This window comes from Puma concolor, chromosome E4, assembly GCF_028749965.1.
Source record: "Puma concolor isolate L17-30 chromosome E4, mPumCon1.1.hap2, whole genome shotgun sequence".
NCBI lineage: Eukaryota > Metazoa > Chordata > Mammalia > Carnivora > Felidae > Puma > Puma concolor.
The window spans coordinates 53,882,365-53,897,043 of NC_141683.1; the positions used below are offsets into that span (position 1 = coordinate 53,882,365).

General features: G+C 38.3%; 1 protein-coding gene and 1 pseudogene across 5 annotated transcripts in view; one reads left to right on the plus strand and one right to left on the minus strand.

Annotated features, from left to right (window-relative positions):
• The window catches only part of RABGAP1L (RAB GTPase activating protein 1 like), a 779,355-nt gene that overhangs the window by 668,692 nt on the left and 95,984 nt on the right, over window positions 1-14,679 (minus strand). The gene's annotated exons all lie outside the window — the stretch shown is intronic.
• LOC147572679 (developmental pluripotency-associated protein 2 pseudogene) lies at window positions 306-4,355 on the plus strand (annotated as a pseudogene).

The window sequence follows — 14,679 nt, forward strand, 5'->3', positions numbered from 1 at the left end:
CACAGTACGGGGAACCATTAAAATAACCACACAAGCCAAAACTGTACAAAGCGATGTTATAATCAATGGGAAAAATTATGATTGTTTTGCAAACAACTTTTTTGTTGTTTTGTCAAAACTTTAAAAAACTCTTTACTGTCAGTTTTAAGTATATAAAGAAATGGAGAAAAAAAAGTGAAACTTATTTAGCCCCTTGTAACTTAAAGCGCTTAGAAACGTTGACAATTAAGGTGTTTTGCTTCTTTGGAAACAATTATTAAGACTAGCTTGAACAGTGCTTGCTTTCCTCTCATACAATTCACGACATGGGGTAAGCGTCTTTTCTTTGAGGAACTCACGTTCCTTTATAAGTCTGAATCAGCTTCCAACATTTTCTCCTTTGCACTTTTAATGTTATGAAAGGTCTCTGAGGGCTCCTTTAATGTGAAGCTTTTGCTGGCATCACCTCCTCTGCGACATTTATCCTTTTCATCACAACCACTTTATTTATGCTGCTAGATTAATCCTCTGCCTGCCTATCTAGATTCCACTGAATAGTGGCAATGTCAACATTCCCGTGGTCCTATTCCTTTCTAATTCCATCTACGTCCTGTTCAAATCCCTCAGAGTTATTTGTACAGGGCACTAAAGGTTCTGCCATGCCACATGCATACTATTCACTGCTGCTTCCTGTCATGATGCATGAATGTTTTTAACAGCATGCTTCTACCATATTTCTTCCAAAACTTAGCTAAGAAACTGCATCGTCTCCAGTCCTGTAATTATCGTTCCCATTCAATGTGGCAACTAACTTCAAAATGTTGGCTTAAACGCTAGCAAAACTAACTAGAATTTTAGTTTTTGTTGCAGTCTTCATCCAAAGTAGAAGTAAATGCTTCATTTCAACCTTAAGCACCTTTCTATTCCTACTGAACTTAAAGATGATGGAGTCCATCAGAGTCCGTCAGACTTTTTCAGAACAGCTCATACCACAGCTTCACACAGGGCTTAGGTCTCGTCCTGTTCTCATTCTGCTGTCACCATTTCCAAATCTTCTAAGATTGCATGAAATTTCACTTTCCACTTCTTTCCTGCACTTTGATCTTTGTTGGCCAACTCTTTCAATTATCCATTTTTGTGAAACGTTCAGGAGGCTTCCCACTGAGTGGTAAGGAGCAACACAACAACACACTCTGTGGTCTGAGAGTTAACTAAGCAACAGATACGCTGTGACCACTATCAACAGAATGTGAATGAAGTGATGTGACTGGTCACTGATCCTGTACTTATGTAGTGACAGTGCACTGAAGAGTTAACAGCAAAGTTTTCACTTTCTACAATTACTCAAAATTAATATACCATGGTGACAAAAATTTGAACCACGTGGCTATAGGACTGGTGTTACTTAACTAAACCAAAGTAACATAAATTTGTGCATTATCATAACTGTAAAATAATGCCTCCTTGTCTATACACATAAGTTCTAAAAAATCTAGCCACAGCTTTGCCTTCTCATGTAGCAGTCTACTCCGATTCTGCAGGCTACTCTGATTTCCACTTATCACTCAAAACAGTCTCAGTAGCGATCATGATTGTGGTACTAGTGATAATACCACCAACAGTAATAACAAAAAGCATTTATTAAGCATTTATTCTGAGTCAGGGACTATTCCGAATACTTCACAGGTATTACCCAATTTTTTCCTCTCCAAATTCTTAAGAGGTATTATTCACAACTTACACATTAGAAACTGAAGCACAGACAAGTTAAATAACTTGGCCAAGGTCATTGTAGAGCCAGGATCCAAATCCAGATCAAAGACTCCACAGTTGTGATCTTAAGAACTTTACTAGCTTCAATGCCATCAGTCACAGGAAGAAGTCTCTCCATTAAGTTTTATACTTGTAAGCAAAACAGGTTTAAAACACTGGCTGTTCTTTTCTTTCCAATCTTCAGGTGGGAAATTTTTACTTTCCCCCTAAGATTACCTGGAACACTAGGACTAATTACTAGGAAAAAAATAATTTAAAATAGATGCTTAGGATTGCTTTAGATTTGCTATCAGTACACAGAATTTAATCTACAAAGAGGCTATTAAAGAAGAAGTAATATTTTTAGGTCTTTTTCTTCTCTTTTTTAAATTATCAACCAGTAAACTTCAAGAACATACAACAACCTCCAAACATACCATCCAGGGGCAGTAACTCCCACATTATAATGGATTGAAATTTGAAATGCAGAACCATTTTCAAATATAAATACTTTTACTAACACCTTTCAAATATAAAAAGAGAACTTAGCTATAGTCAGATAGAAAATAAAATTAAAAAATATTAAAACAAACCAATAAATTTCAAAATCTAACACTTGGCCTAATCACTGCTAAAAACATTTAGTAAATCAATTATTTTGCTTTACTATTCAGTAGGAATAATACAAGAAATCTGGATAATGATACATTATTTAGGCTTTTGCATATACCAGATATAAGATTAAATAAAAGCAAAACTGCAAGTATTTTTATAATTGAATGTACCTGAATATACCTGTAAACACAATTCAAAAACCTCACAAAGCATGGCAAAAAATAAAATTTTTCCCCCTAGCTACTACTGGTTAACAAGGGCTTGTTTTCTCCTACACAAAGGTAAATCAAATGTAGGTAGAGACAAAGATCAGCAAAAAATTATAAAATCAATTATATGAGAAAATGTAAAACATACACAACTTCAGCAAATTTTACTGAATAAGAATAATAAGTGATTCCAGGGACACCTGGGTGTCTCAGTTGGTTAAGTGGTTAAGCATCTGAATTTGGCTCAGGTCATGGTCTCACAGTTCATGAGTTCAAGCCCTGAACTGGGTTCTCTTCTGTCAGCACAGAGCCCACGTCAATTCCTCTCTCTCTCTCTCTCTTTCTCTCTCTCTCTCTCACACACACACATTTAAATATGTATATATATAAACATTTAAATATATATAATATAAAATGCATAGTATATATAAGCATAAAATATATTTTATATATACAATATATATATGATATATATAAAGAATAATAGTGATTCCATCTGGACTCCCTGCTTTTTTTTTCCCAGCTATTAATTTCACTTCCTTTTTTTCTTCTACTCTTTATTTCATCTACACTTTCTTCCATGTCTATTGATACATTTTTGTTTTATCTCTTCCATCTGGAGTTTTATCTTTCTTTATATAGTTAGTAGTAGAACTGATATGATTTACTGAGGAATTAGGTGTACAGGAAGAAAGATCTGACTCCAAGTTTTTCACCCTGAGTCAATGGAAGGATCAAGTTACAAATTGGTAAGACAGGGGAGACTATGGGAGGAACAGGTTTGGAACAGGGTTGGGAATCAAGAGTTTGAGTTTTGAATAAATAACCTTAAAATGCTAAATGAAGAGGTGAAAAGGAGTGAGCAGAAGATATCCTAACATTACTGGCTTTGCCTTCCTCTGAACGTTCCTAGAAAAGTCGCAAATTATGAAAACAACAAGAATTTCTCTGAGGCAACATTAGAGGAAGAAAATGTGGTTCTCACATTGGTTCCAGTTAATGAGGAGCCTGATGAAGAATATCAAATGGAACTAAGTGTTTTTTCAACTTCATAAGTCAGCCTGAAGACACTTGAGACAAAGTTCATCATCCTCAAATGAATGAACAATTCAAGATTTTCCCCAAAAATGGTTGTTGTAATACACCAATCCTTCCCTTGCCAACCAATTTGCCTTCAGTTGATAAAGTGGCTTGGGACAATCTGCAAAACTGGTACCAACAATTTGAGTACTGATGGCCGGAAAATACAGGTTTATGTGAGGCTCCAGAAACATGCTTACTCTGAAAGAAACCAGAATATTCCTAAACATCACCAAAGGCCAAACTGCAGTCATGTCTGAGGAAATGCAAGATGGTGGCCAAGAGATGAAGGATTTGGAAAAGTTGTAAGAAAAGTGAGAAAGAGGAAGAAATTAATACAGTTGAAGTGATAACTTCAGCACAGGAAGGCATGTTGGCAGCACAGTCAAGAACCACTGCAAAGAGCCAAACGATCTAAGGCTGTGAATTCATAATACATTCCTGCTTCTGTTGAGATCTTTGTGCTGCAAGCCTCTGGTGTCTAGTGGTGTGTGGTCCATGGCAGAACTCTCTTGTCAGACATAGAATGTTGGCTTTGCCTGCAGCTCCATGCAGGTCAGGCCCGGGCCTGACGCTCCCAAAAGGATGACCTCCCTCTTCCCGTTACCCACCTGCACTTTCCCATCCCTAGGCCCAAAAGATAACATGTTACGCACTGAATGTGCTAAGAGAAATAAGAAAATGATGAAACAATCCATTGCAGTGGGGAGGGAGAAGTGACCTGGTTTGAACACACCAACACCATTCCCTTCAGATGGCCATAGCTTAATAAAGAGTAAGTGGTGGAGAGCCCACAGATACGCAGACTTCCACCCTAGTGACTGCTGTGCTGTGTCCTAGCCATTCTCAGTGTTGCTGATGCCTTGAGTACAGATATAAATGTCCGGACTCTGTACTTCAGGTTTGCCAAGAAGTGACTGCTACTGCTACTTTAAATATCTAGTTACACAGAATATAATTTAGTTTTGTTTTAATTACTAGATTTCTTTTTTAAGTAGTTTTAGGCTTTCAGAACAATTGAGCGGAAAGTACAGGGTTCTGAAATACTGCCCCAACCCCTTCCTCTACTATCAACATCCTGCACCAGTGTGGTACATTTGTTGAACCTACATTGGCTTATCCTGATCACCCAAAGCCCATAGTTCATGACAGGGTTCACTTTTCGTGTCGTACAGTCTCTGGGCTTTGACAAGTATATAATGACCGCCTATATCCACCATGATAGTTTCAAAACAGTTTCACTGCTCTTAAATTTTCATGTTGCATCTACTCAATATTCCCTTCCTTCCAAATCCTGACTACCGATCTTTTTACTGTCTCCATAGGTTTGCCTTTTCTAGAATGTCATACGTTTGGCGTCACAGTAGCCTTTTCAGATGGACTTCTTTCATAGCAATATGCATTGAAGGTCCCTTCTTTTCACAGCTTGATAGGCCACCTGTTTTTAGTGCTGAATATTCCACTGCCTCCATGTACTTTGTTTATTCATTCACATACTAAAAGTCATCTTGGGTGCTTCCAACTTTTGGCAATTACGAATAAAGCTGCTACAAACAAACAAACGAATGCCAAATGAAGATCCTAAAGTTGTGGACCTATATTTATATAAATTTGCAATTCAGAAGAGACCTCAGGTTTGAGATTAAAAATTTAGAAGTCATTCATTTATAGATTATATTTGAAGTCATATATTTAAAGCGATTGGATGAGGTAACTAAGAAGCAAGTGTGGTAGAGGAAAGACAGCTAAAATAATGTCATCAAGAAGGAGACATAGAATAAAATCTATACAAGAAGAAAGCTTGCCATAAGAGCATGCACATTTCATCCAAAGTAATAAGAGAAAAGGCAGAATATATGGTACAGATGAGATAAATTGGCAGACACGGTGATAGGAATATCTAAAGTTCTATTATTGTTTCTATTATCTTAAACAAGAAGAGGGGCGCCTGGGTGGCGCAGTCGGTTAAGCATCCGACTTCAGCCAGGTCACGATCTCGCGGTCCGTGAGTTCGAGCCCCGCATCAGGCTCTGGGCTGATGGCTCAGAGCCTGGAGCCTGTTTCTGATTCTGTGTCTCCCTCTCTCTCTGCCCCTCCCCCGTTCATGCTCTGTCTCTCTCTGTCCCAAAAATAAATAAACATTGAAAAAAAATAAAAAAATAAAAAAACAAGAAGAGATAATTGGCTGAGCGTAAACATGTAGAAGACATGATGCACTTTTAAACAGAAGATGTGAAATAGCCTAGGAGAGACATGAAATAGGTTGTCTAGTAAAATGAAATAGGGATGCTAACAACACAAAAGTACACCTGAGGTTGTGGTCATGAATTTGAAGTAAAGCCAATCAGCATGGTTATATGTTTATTTTCCCAGCTGCATTCAGTTATAACAAGTGTTGGTGCAAAGGAGAAAGCTAGAATTAACCAGAGATGGGAATATGCCAGAGGAATAGAAAGATGGAAAAGAGAGCAAGGGAGTTGTGGGAGTATATAAAGGAATAATTTATAAAGGTAGATAATGGAATCTAAGTTGGGATGGAGACAAGTAAAAAAAGTAAAATCATGAAGTAAGTGGGTGAGGGACAGAAAACATGATAGGACCATAGATTATTAGTCTCAGTGAGATCAAATAATTAATGGAATTGAGAAAATGAGAATGAATTAGACAGATAAGAAGTACTGATCAGACAGTAGGATACTTGATACTAAGATTATGAAGGGAGTACAGTCAATGGTAATGACAAATTCCAGACTATGACCCTTGAAGCAGGTGGCTGAAGTAGGGAGGAAGAAAGGTCTTTGGAGAGAATGAGATCAAAAAAACTAAGAAGCTAGGTTATTAGAAAAACCATCTATATAGATAGTGAAACTGCTATAACTTAGGAAAAGCCTAATGATTGGAGAATGACAGTAAGCCAGGAGCTAAAATCTTCAAAGAATGATGGGAATCCCAAGGATGTGTAGATAACTGCAACAATAGAGGCTAGCAGATGGGAAAGTCTGAAAGCATCAAATTTGAAGCTGTGAGTTTCTAAGGAGGGAAGAGGAAAACAGTCTGGAAGAAGCAAGGACATTCAAAGGATACTCACACATCTCCAGGCCAAGGTACAAAGGCAGGGGAGGAGAGAAAACAGCCATCACTTGAGAAGCAGTAGACTCAGGGCAAGCCCAGTTTATATAAAGTGAAGGCAACATTCAGAATCAGGTTGAAGATTAAAGAAACTGTGCTTATGATGGACTATGAGTTCCAGAGTGTAAAATGGAATGTCCCAAAAGCTGGGTAAACATGGACAACAGGAGTCAGAAGACAGGATATACAGAGTCATGTGGGGATCAGGATTTGAGTATTGATGGAAAACCCAAGAGTCTTGGATGTCTTACAAGGCCTGAAACAGCCAAAACAGAAACAAAATTCAGTGGGGCTAAAGGTTCAGGGTAGGAAGAAGAACAGTGGCAAGAGCATGCACAGCTCTGGAATACCCTGCTTTACTCCAGTTTGGGACAACCAGGGTGCACGAGTCAAGGAAGGGGCAGTACTACCAGAGGAACATGGAATTCTGGGCATCCCTTTCCTATTATTGATGGGGGATAGGAATGCGAACAGACTATATGAGTGTGGAGGAGTTTTTATTTGAAGTGCATCGAGGAAAGGTAACTACTGCTGGGTATCCAAAGACACTCTCAGTTAACGAATTTGCGAAATTGTAAACCCAAAAACATATATACTATGCATTAGCTCATAACCTCATCTCACAAATGCTACTGCTCCCTAAAAGACAAGGTCTGAAAAAGCTGTCCTATATCTTCAATAAAGAGACTTTCAATTAGGCAAAAGCTTATTTTCTACAATCAATAAAAGCTACACATACATACATCCCCAAGAAAGGAAATAATAATCTTAGATGTGGTCCCTGCATGAAAACCTACTTATAGCAAAATGCTCTTGTGTTGGAGTCCCCAAGACCACTCTAGGTTCGAAGATTTGCTAGGAGGACTCACAGGACTCAGCACATAGTTGCATTTATGGCTATGATTTATTAGAATGAACAGATACAAAGCAAAATCAGCACAGGGAAAAGGCACAAGGGGTAAAGTTCAGAGTCCTCGTTCTGTGGAGTCACAGAGGATGCATTTAATTCCTCCAGCAATGAGATGAGACGTGTGAAAAGTTGTTTACCAGGGCAAGTGAGAGACTCAGTATCCAAGGTTTTTACTGAGGGCTGGTCATACAAGCATCCTCTGCCTAGGACATAACAAAATTCCAGATTCCAGAAGGAGAGCAAGTGTTCAGCATAAATCACGCTGTACAGTTTAGGCACAGTTCTGGGAATGGTGGGAACCTCTCCGAAATCCAAGTTTCCAGATGCCATTCCAGAACCAACCCTACAGGGCGCGCCTGGTTGGCTCAATTGGTTGAGAGTCCAACTTCGGCTCAGGTCATGATCTTGCAGTTCACGAGTTTGAGTCTCACACTGGGCCCTGTACTGAGAGCTCAGAGCCTGGAGCCTGCTTCAGATTCTGAGTCTCCCACCCCCTCTCCTAGCTCACGTTCTTTTTTTCTCTCTCTCTCTCTCTCTCTCTCTCAAAAATAAACAAACACTAAAAAAAGAAGAAGAAGAACAAACCCTACAAACAGACCTTTAGGAATAGCAGTTTCGGCCCTACTTTGTTAACTCTCTTCTATACAGCCCTATCTTGATATTTACATTTTAAGAGAACTTTAATATAAAACAATGCCATCTGTGTGTAAAATAATATAGATTCCTCAGGAGTTCAATTCCATTTAAAAGACTTGAGCACCTCGGTGTCTCAGTTGAGCATCCAACTCTTGATTTTGGCTCAGGTCATGATCCCAGGGTCATGGGATCAAGCCCCTACATCAGGCTCCGTGCTGAGTGTGGAGCCTGCTTAAGATTCTTTCCCTCTGGGGCGCGTGGGTGGCTCAGTCGGTTGAGCGTCCGACTTCAGCTCAGGTCACAATCTCGCAGTTCGTGAGTTCGAGCCCCGCGTCAGGCTCTGGGTTGATGGCTCAGAGCCTGGAGCCTGCTTCCGATTCTGTGTCTCCCTCTCTCTCTGCCCCTCCCGTATTCATGCTCTGTCTCTCTCTGTCTCAAAAATAAACATTTTTTAAAAATTAAAAAAAAAAAGATTCTCTCCCTCTGCCCCTCTCCCCTGCTCGCTCGCTCTCTCTCCCTCTCTCTCTCTCTCTCTCTCTCTCTCTCTCTGACTAGGGGTTCCTGAGTGGCTCAGTCAGTTAAGTGCCTGACTCTTGATTTCAGCTCAGGTCATGATCTCACAGTTGGTGAGATCAGGCCCTACATTGGGCTCTGCACTGACAGCATGGAGCCTGCTTGGGAGTCTCTCTCTCCTTCTTTCTCTGTGCCCCCCCCCCCCTTATTGAACTCTCTCTCAAAATAAATAAACTTTAAAAAAATAAATAAAAACCTTGAATCAAGCTATATAAAGTTTTGATCAGTTATGAAAAAAATAACAATCTTCTACAGTATAGTGGAATAATGAAATAACTTGCCAAAATATATAACAAACTTTAAAGAAAACATGTAACAATTAGAAAAAGAACATGAGGTGGGGCGCCTGGGTGGCTCAATTGGTTAAGTGTATGACTCTTGATTTTGGCTCAGGTCATGATCTCATAGTTGTAAGGCAGAGCCTCACATAATCAAGCCCTGCACTGGGCAGGCAGCCTGCCAGCCTGCTTAAGATTCCCTCTCTTGCTCTCCCTATGCCCCTACCCTGCCTGCTGTGCACATACACACAAGAAGGAAGGAAGGAAGGAAGGAAGGAAGGAAGGAAGGAAGGAAGGAAGGAAGGAAGGAAGGAAGGGGAAAGAGAGAGAAAGAAAGGAAAGGAAAGAAGGAAGGAAGGAAGGAAGGAAGGAAGGAAGGAAGGAAGGAAGGAAGGAAGGAAGGAAGGAAGGAAGGAAGAAAGAAAGAAGAAAGAAAGAAAAGGAAAGAAAGAAATTCAAAGAAAGAAAAGAAAGAAAATGTGAGAATAAAAAAGGTGAGTAAACTTATTAAAACAGTTAGACCAAATCAATAAAGCACAAATACAAAATTTCACATGTAACTTAGTTAACTTTTGTTAATTGCCTAATGTTCTCCTATACAAAAATAACATTTTATGTAGTTCTTCCTACCTCTTCAAATGAACCAAAGATCTTAAAAAAAAAACTGAACTGCCATTATAAAGGACAAAATATTAGTACTTAAATAATTCTTACTAGTAATGTAAAATAATTATATCTAGAGATACTTAACACCTCTCCTTGCCCCTCTCCACCAAAAAACATCATACAGAGGAGTCAAACTGAATAAGGCTTTAGGAAGAATACCAAGACACCCTGCAAAATAACATGCTTCCTCCCCCACACACTAAGAAATTTAACCCAAAGGATAATTTACTTTATAGGACTTCTTTCGTATGAAAAAAACTGTGCATTAAACACTCGGGGTAGAAATGGACATAGGGTAGAAATCATTAGTTTTTAATTCTTGTCACTATTATTATTATGACACCAAAAAAAAAAAAAATATCTAAAATAACCACTTTCTTCCCAGTCCCCTGAAATGTATTTGAAACTTTATGGGACTGGTTGATTTTATTAGGTACTAATTCAATTAGTCAATTGAAATCCAATTAGGAAAGAAAATACAGTAATTTGACCATGGAAAGTTTACTATAAGGAATTATTAACTATAATAGGAGAGTAACTATAAAGAGAATTCTAAAGAATACCCTAAGGCTGAGGGAGAGAACACCAAGAAAGAGCAAACCTGGAAGGAGGATCTTCTCCCTAAAGCTGGTATTCTAACAGCTTACTACAAAAGGTAGGACTGTAGCACAGTAGATGGCAAATTTGCTAGACTTCCCAGGCAAAGCTGGACCACAAGCAAGCAGGACACAGCCCACTGGGTGCAGGTAGGCAAGTAAAAATAAAGGAAATCAGAACTCCTGGAGCCAGCTCACTGGCAGAATGGTGTAGGGCCCGAAGTCCACAGTGTCTGTGTCTGGAGGTCCACAGGAAGATCTTGCTGAACCAGGACTAGGACTATGAGCTCGAGGAGGGAGTGCATGCACTGGCTGCACAGCTGGAGCACAGCACCACTGGACATCCCAGAACCTACAGCTAGAGCAAGAAACAACCACCACATCGCACCAGAACCATAAAAGAGAAGACCCTTCTTTTGCAGTGTCTCTCTAGCACCCTCTACTGGCTCAATTTAATAGTGTGCTTGCGCAAAGAAGAAATACATAAGTAGATAAGGTAAGAGGGTAGATCTGGAACCAAGAGGCAATAAATTGATAACTGGCATAGGATATAGTTAAAATACTCACTTCTCCTGATTACTTAATACTCATGTTAGCACCCAAAAATTCTTATATCAATACATTTTTTAAAAAAGCATTTTCTAATGTAAGCTGAGAATGTAACTTGGTTTAACCACTATGGAAAAATATGGATGCTCCTCAAAAAATTACAAATAGATCTACCATATGATCTAGCAATCCTATTTCTGAGTATATACCCAATGGAAATGAAAATAGGATATAAAAAAAATGAAAATAGGATATAAAAGAGATACATGCACTCCCAAGTTTACTGCAACATTATTCACAATAGCCAAAATATGGAAAAAACCTAAAAGCTCATCAATGGATGAATGGATAAAGAAGATGTGGTATATATAGGTACAATGGAATATTATTCATCCACGAGAAAAAAAGAAATCCTGCCATTTTCAACAACAGGGAACTTGAGCAAACTGTGTTAACTAACATAAGTCAGACAGAGAAATACTGCAGGATATCACTTACATGTGGAATCTAAAAGAACCACACTCACGAAAACAGGGAGTTAAAAGGTGGTTACCAGGGCTGGGAAGTGGGGGAATAGGAGAGATGTTGTTTAAGGACACAAACTTGCAACTAGCAGTAAATAAGTCCTAGAGATCTAATGTACAATACATGAGTATAGACAATAATATTGTATTATAATCAAACTTGCTAAGAGACTAGATCTTACGAAAAAGAAATAACAATTACGTGAGGTGACAGAGGTGCTATTACTACAAAGGCAATAATATTACAATATAAATACATCAAACCAACATATTATACACACTAAATTTACATAACGTCAAATTATATTTTAATTTAAAAAAAAACACACATTTGAGCAACCTGGAACTCTCCTCAGCAGGACCTGGGAGCCCCTCTGTCCATAATTACCTTGAATGCTCATCTTAAGTTAAAGAAAACTAATTAAAAATCTCTCACCACTAGAAAAATAATTAAGAAATTATTATGTTATAAAAGAACAGTATGATTTACAAAAGGATTCAAAAAATGCTCCCTCCGATAGAGATCTATAGACTGTACCAATGTAAATTTTCTAATTTGTATACTGCACTATAATTATGTATGATGTTACCATTGGGGGAAACTGGAGGAAGTGTATATGGAGCCTCTCTGTACTATAACTGTAACTTCCTGTGAGTCTGTAATTATCTCTAATTTTAAAATTCATTTAAAGATGAATTCCAAGACATCTAGAACAGTTCAACTTATAAAAACATGCTATGGAATATGTTTTCACTGCTAATATTTAAAAAAAAAAACTCTTAAAATACAATGCTGAAAAAGTAATAGCATTATATACATACTTCTATAGTGACACTTCCCTCTACCGCATGCCAGCAATGGAAGATATTGAAAATTCTGTCCTAATTACAAGTTCCAGTCCAAAGACTGCGAGACAGAAGCTTCCAATGTTCTACTGGCAATGCCAATAGTTCTTTACCGACTGTCACTTGAAATAAATATCAGAGAACACTGAAAGGTTTTTTGTATAAATATACCTTATTCTCCTAAGGAAAAAGAAAGTTATCTTTCGACTGCCTTAAAAGAAAACCAAAAGAGAACAAATGTTCATAGAACATCTTTTTAAAATATTATGCAGACTTTGGGTCACCCCACTAATTTTCTCTCATTTCAGGATGGAGGAGAATGATGTCCTCCAAGAAAAATTATTACAACATCTAAAGGTCTTAGGGTGTCTGACTGGCTCAGTCAGTGGAGTGTACAACTCTTATCTCAGGGTTATAAGTTCAAGTCCCACACTGGGAGTAGAGATTACTTAAAAAGTGAAATCTTAAAACCTCTTAATAAAATCTTAAAATATCTTGATTTTGTTGACAGGTTTCATAGGTACACTAATTTCTATAAAAGAATAAGAGATGGAAATCAAACTAACATCTACGCAACCTAAAGTCAGTGACTTGAGCTTCTTTCTAAATAAAATTGTAACTTGCTAGAATGAAGGTAAAAATAAGTGCTAGGTAAACCCAGCAAAAGACCATCAGAATGATCAAATGTGAAATTAGATCAGCCCAAATGTAATAAACAGTTGGAAGTTCTACCATTCCCCTACATTAGTGATTATCAAATCATATTAGAAAATTGTGCTGAAAGAAGAAAAGAGCCCCAGGTGGTTGGTTTTGTTTTGTCTTGTTTAGTTTTTTTAATACTCCTTAACTTGGAAATCTTTTCCTCAAGAAAATAACACAAGGAAAGGTACCTCTCAATCACTCACGCTATGCCGTATGGTACTTAACACTTCAGTGTCTCATTATATGGTTTTTGCTGCAAGCCAGCAAGCACAAGTTAAGAAGTGAAGAAGGATATACCACCGAAACAAGCACATCTCTGAATTACTCCACAAATGATCAAACTACCTTCTGTTAATGATGTGTTATGTATTTTTTAATGTATGTGTAACGGATGTATTCTCCAATATTAGGATCAAAGTGACTCATGCAAATCCTTTCTTTCTAGCAGCGTGGTCTACGTTACTCAGTACAAACAGAGTTATATGTTCATAACAAACCTAATAATCATCCTTTACTTGCTATATCCATATTTCATTTTGATTCACACAGCAAAGCATCAGGGCAGATCCCTGGGAACAGGGTGATTCGAAAGATATAAACCCTGAAGCCAAAAAATCTCTTCCCAACTAACCTTCCACAAGGCCTGAAATTAACATCATTAGAATTCCACTTCTTGTTAGGGAATTTTATGGAGATCCATTTTGTAAGCGTATATTGTATTACTGCCCTGAATTTTATTACAAAATAAGAATACTTGGCAAAAATCAACCAGTCAGAAAATTAACACAACAAAACCTGAAACACTTCCCCCTCACTTCTTGAGTATGACACGTAACCAACCACCTATTCAAAGCATCGAGGTAGGTGCTATGTAATAGTGCTAGTAACAGTGTATCTTAAACACGAGATAAAGCTTTAGGGGCGCCTGGGTGGCGCAGTCGGTTAAGCGTCCGACTTCAGCCAGGTCACGATCTCGCGGTCCGTGAGTTCGAGCCCCGCGTCAGGCTCTGGGCTGATGGCTCGGAGCCTGGAGCCTGTTTCCGATTCTGTGTCTCCCTCTCTCTCTGCCCCTCCCCCGTTCATGCTCTGTCTCTCTCTGTCCCAAAAATAAAAATAAAAACGTTGAAAAAAAAATTTAAAAAAAAAAAAAAACACGAGATAAAGCTTTAAAAATCCGTATCAATTCAGTACTTTGCAAGAAATTTTTTTTGCAGTATTTCTACTTGTGGTAATACCAAAAACCACAGAAATTTCAGCTGGTCGGGCATAGAGATGGTTGCCATTTCTGCTCTGGAAACACCAGAAGAGCACGGCCTGGTCAAATCTGCACACTTTAACATTTACAACTGGGGGCTTGCAATAATTGGGTTTCAGTCTTGCTCTTCTCACACATCTCAGAGGGCAATCATCTTGCTTCCCCCCTTCAGTTGTTATTGTTGGTTTTCTCTTCTACAAATCAATCAGCTTTTCTCCCAGGACATGGTGCCCCTGAGTTTGAAGTCACTGAGTAATCACTTGGACACCCCCACATCTCTATTTTCATTTTCCAGTTCTGCTAGAAATACAACAAAGAATACCAGTTCATTTATTTTCTAACTGGTTTAATTTTCAACTTAGTGTACAATCAAGATTTAG